We start from the raw sequence: 6,005 nt of genomic DNA, 5'->3' as shown, positions 1-6,005 counted from the left end.
ATGTTAAAGAATGTACTTAGGATCACTATGTAACATTTAATTACGTCGGTAAGTCACGACCTGGGAACAAAACTCGAAGACTCGTATGGGTGAACGCTCAAAGTCTCGGCGGCCAAAAATGAGAGTGTCATGATAAAAAAAACATCAGAACGGAAATGGTGGTTTTGAAAAGTGGTGCGTGTTTGTTTGGCGAGGGGGGGGGGGGGGGGGGGGGGGGGTCGCCTATCAGGAATCATATGGGTGCAGCAGCATCTACAATTCTTGGTATTAAAAATTATAAAGCATTAAAGTTATAGTCAAGATCAGGACACGAACTTATTCAGCTTTTTCACTGCAGTTACAGAGAATGGATCATACTGACGTAGTTATATATCAACTGTTTGACGCGGGTATCTTCATCATTTGGGGAACAATAGAAATCATGTTTGCACAGATATGCACGCAACCGGTGATAGCAAGGTATATGTAAGAATATTTCCTTGAGGAGTTGGAACTCAAGTCAAGTGAACGAATACCTGCAAAACAAAGATTTGTCGAAAATTACCAGTAACTTAGCTCACAAGGACACATCCTACTGGAACATTTAACGTCACAGCGGCCACAGGCAATCATCCAAAATCCTGTATAAGCATGCTAACTTGTACTGGCGCTATTTTATGTAATCAAATAAAGTATGAAAAATGAATTAAAATATGACGTAAGCATTTTTTGTTATATATTATGATAGACAGATGAGCATAATCCTATTACATCTTCAATAGAAATAAAATAAAATTCCAAAAATACCCCTTTATAGGGAGGTGCACTAGATAACCATGTGTTCCGAGCCATATGTAGAATGGTGGTAATGAGTTAGCCGAATTATTAGTTGCATTGCTGAATACCGTATGGGTTTGTGTTGTATGGGAAATGCACTGCCTCACACAAGATTTTCTCCTCATGTATAATCGACAGATATCACAAACATAGACACGTCGTCATTATTGAATACTGGTGTATATTCTATTTTTTATGTCCCAATAGGTCAGATAGAATAAGATATTTTATTTTATTTTTCTTTGTCCATCTTTTTCCACTGCGAAATCATGACGCAGCGCTTCTAACCAATCAAAAGCGACGTCCTTGTTCATGTCAAGGGAGGAGAGACTATCTAATAAATCCAAATGCACGATTCTAGCAGAATCATTTTATATTCTAACACTACATCACACAACACTATCTCCCAGGATTATATTATAACACTACATCACACAACACTATCTCCCAGGATTAGATTATATAACACTACATCACAAAACACTATCTCCCAGGATTAGATTATATAACACTACACCACACAACACTATCTCCCAGGATTAGATTATATAACACTACGTCACACAACACTATCTCCCAGGATAAGATTATATAACACAACATCACACAACACTATCTCCCAGGATTAGATTATACAACACTACGTCACACAACACTATCTCCCAGGATTAGATTATATAACACTACGTCACACAACACTATCTCCCAGGATTAGATTATATAACACTACATCACACAACACTATCTCCCAGGATTAGATTATATAACACTACATCACACAACACTATCTCCCAGGATTAGATTATATAACACTACACCACACAACACTATCTCCCAGGATTAGATTATATAACACTACATCACACAACACTATCTCCCAGGATTAGATTATATAACACTACACCACACAACACTATCTCCCAGGATTATATTATATAACACTACACCACACAACACTATCTCCCAGGATTATATTATATAACACTACGTCACACAACACTTTCTCCCAGGATTATATAACACTACATCACACAACACTATCTCCCAGGATTAGATTATAAAACACTACATCACACAACACTATCTCCCAGGATTATATTATATAACACTACACCACACAACACTATCTCCCAGGATTAGATTATATAACACTACATCACACAACACTTTCTCCCAGGATCAGATTATATAACATTACACCACACAACACTATCTCCCAGGATTAGATTATATAACACTACATCACACAACACTATATCCCAGGATTATATTATATATCACTACATCACACAACACTATCTCCCAGGATTATTTGATTCCAAACATAGATATGTGTTACTATGGTTGGTTTACATACAAAGAGATGCCACAATTTTCAGAGAGATAAACGACGGGGTTGTTATTGAGTGATAAATAACACAGGATTAGGGAAAAGACATGAAAGATATCCGGGAATATACATCTAAATTAAAGATAAGTAGACGATCGTAATAACAGTATGTAACAATATTATATATCAATAGCGATGATTTATGTTATTGTGTTGAAGGCAGATCGTAAATGCCGTGTGTAAAGACTGAAGGTGTATTAATCTAGGTATTTAAAACAAGATCAGTTCTTACGTTATAAAAGTTAATATCTTAATCTATCGACGGAAAAGTTGCTTTTTAAGAGCATTTATCTAAAATCAATTTCTTGTCTGAACTCGAAATAAAAAATTGCTTCAAAGTCCTCTACCTGTACTTTATCAACAGGTTCTCGTCGTTTAAAAACATCGGTATATGACACAAGTGACGTTTGTGAACATACGAGTTTACACGGCATATAATTTAGATGGCCCATGTTTTCACTGGACATTGACAAAGGCAAAGTCTTTACAACAAATAACACAGCATTTCGCCCATTCAAATGGTATGAACATGCAGTGAAACGAATAACCATAATTCCGTATTCATGTTTTTATAAATGGGTGTTGATTTCATATCTGAAGTAATGATACGCCTCAGTTGCTAAATAGATACGACACTTTACCCTAAATGGCCATATCGATGTAAATATAATATTATAAACGCTGTTTATCCACAGTAACTACAGTATATACCAAGTCTTTTGACCTCGCTGGCCTAAATTGACCCATACTTCCACATTCTAGCATCCCCCAGCTTCATTAAATTTGACCCGAGTTTGACCCTATCAAACACTTCGGAGACCTCGGTGACAGGATCGAAACAGCTTTGCCACGTAACGAAAACAAGCTTCTCAATGAACAAGAATGTTTCAATTTCATATCAGAATAGCTTTACACAAAGACCCATACCGATATTTTTTTCTAATTTAGCACTTTGTCATCCCAATGCGTACACTGACTAGATGGTTATTTATTTTCTCTTCAAAGGCTGGGTAATTGTACTGACCGACTGGCCAGATTATCTGGCCACATTGTTACGTGATTGTATTTACAATGAGCTCGTTATCAAAACGACCTATTGTTTCTAAAGGTTGTTCCGTACACGAAATTACCATTTATATAAACGTCCCTCGACTGTTTTAGAAATTACCATTTATATACACGGACCTCTAATGTTTTAGAAATTACGATGGCCATAGTTTGCCATGTGTCATTGTAGTAAAAGATGTTGTATTGCTATATTTAGATATATATCTTGATAAAGTACGAATCGTCTTTTGTAAGAAGTCTAACAATTCATTTCGCTGCCTTAATGCACATAATATTAAAACACGTAGAATACTCACCTGCTGTTCTCTCTGTGTTTTTCCTTTCAGTATACGTCATTGTGTTGTATCCCTTAGAATTTCGGTTATTGTGTTGTATCCCTTCATTTTCTTTTATTGTTTTGTATCCCTTAGAATTTCGGTTATAATGTTATATCCCTTAGAATTTCGGTTATAATGTTATATCCCTTAGAATTTCGGTTATAAAGTAGTATCCCTTACAGTTTCGGTTATTGTGCTATATCCCTTACAGTTTCGGTTATTGTGCTATATCCCTTACAGTTTCGGTTATTGTGCTACATTTGTATATCCCTTACAGTTTCGGTTATTGTGCTATATCCCTTACAGTTTCGGTTATTGTGCTATATCCCTTACAGTTTCAGTTATTGTGCTATATCCCTTACAGTTTCAGATATTATGTTGTGTCCCTTAGAATTTCGGTTATTGTGTTGTATCCTTTTGAGTTTCGGTTATTGTGTTGTATCCCTTACAGTTTCAGTTATTATGTTGTGTCCCTTAGAGTTTCGGTTATTGTGTTGTATCCCTTAGAGTCTCGGTTATTGTGTTGTGTCCCTTAGAGTTTCGGTTATTGTGTTGTGTCCCTTACAGTTTCGGTTATTGTGTTGTGTCCCTTACAGTTTCGGTTATTGTGTTGTGTCACTTAGAGTTTCGGTTATTGTGTTGTGTCCCTTAGAGTTTCGGTTATTGTGTTGTGTCCCTTAGAATTTCGGTTATTGTGTTGTATCCTTTTGAGTTTCAGTTATTGTGTTGTATCACATCAGTTTCGGCTTGTACTTGACGTAGTTCATTAGCTGCGATAACGTAGCTCTGGACGACGGACGGACAATTTTTGACAGATGGTCGTCGTCAGAGCTACGATTCCCTCCCATTGCTCGTAATGTAGCAAAACAGTGAACCTCGAAAATGCTACAAATAGCGGATATCGTTTAACTTTGGAGTAATAGTTCGAATAATTAAACATTTCTAATTCAATTTTGCAATGTATTAGCCTACCGTCTAATCTAGAAATCTTTAATTCGCATATTCTGATATCATACTGCTCGGAGTTGTCTCCGTGATCCGCCATGATACTTCTCGAAGAACTCTCGCGAGGATTCTAACCCAAATATGGAACCCGTGATCCATATATGGATGAAGCTACTACGATAAATAAATACATAATCAGAGATATTTAACCACTCTTTTGTAACTCTTGTGAAGAAAGCGAATCTTACTTTGCGTAATTAAATAATTTCAGAATGAATTGACCTTCCTTACCGATCGAGATATATTACTCCGAATCTGTTTTTCTGTTTTTCTCGCGGGAAACCTCATTAGCATCAATTTATTTTGATTTCCTTATAAGGAAATTGACCTTTACACTTGTATCAAAGATGGCGGTATGTTTGAACTGATATCTCCGTGTGTCTTGCTCGTTTTGGATTTTACTATTTATTGTCAAACATTTGAAGTAATGTGCAGGTTTGTTGCTTGAATATTCATAATAGATACCAGAATCATCAATTTACATGGTTTTTTTTTATCCGAGAAAAAATTTACCACTGCTAATACTGCCCGATGTGAATCACATCGGGGCTTGCTACACTATCGGCAATGGGAGGGACTTCATACCCTGCCGGAGAGCAGTGTAGGCAGGGTATGAATATTCGTTCTAGTAGTTCATCTGCTTGCGTTATGTTATATTGTTTAAATACCGCTATTGACTTTAGATTTGATGTGCCCTAGTTACTATTGTCTATCGTGTACATTATGTACTTTGATGATTCCTCAGTTCCCGGTGCTGTCATTTTATCTCAAAAAGTTATTTTACAATTATCATCATGTACAAGTAGTACACATCTTTTTGTCCAGCATTCTTTTGGAATTCTTGGTTACTTATTAACCATTCGAGTGTTAGCAGGTGCGTGCTACTCGTCATTATTACAGATGTTGACGACAGAATGTCCCGCCATTCCAATGTCGCCTCATCTGGTCATATACGTAGAGTAAGCAACCTTGAAATGCTTTACTAACCAACCTTCAAAGTAACAATCGCTTATCAATAATCAAATATCGATCTGAAACCGATACATTACCAATTAATGACCCCGTGACCCCAACCATCAGTAAGGTAGGGTAGTAAGAAATATTACTTACCCAGGTTCGCTCCTCGGTGACTCGATTGTGGCATTTCATGACTTCTTCACGCCCGATTTCGTGAAAGAGGACTTTAAATTGTTTATGAAATATAAAACCGTTAAATCGACAGGTGTGAACAAGGTGATTACGTTTATGTTCTTTAAAGGTCATATATAAATCGAAGGTTAGAAGTCAATAGCGGCGATTAGTCACTATCGTGGTATCTTCGACTGTGTGTGGTAACAGGAACCCTGTCAGTTCAGTCTACGGGTAAAATAACATACCAGTACGCTGTCCTGCTTTCCCATATTCCTGTT

The sequence above is a fragment of the Pecten maximus genome, chromosome 6 (genome assembly GCF_902652985.1).
Source record: "Pecten maximus chromosome 6, xPecMax1.1, whole genome shotgun sequence".
NCBI lineage: Eukaryota > Metazoa > Mollusca > Bivalvia > Pectinida > Pectinidae > Pecten > Pecten maximus.
Note: the sequence above shows the minus strand (reverse complement) of the source record.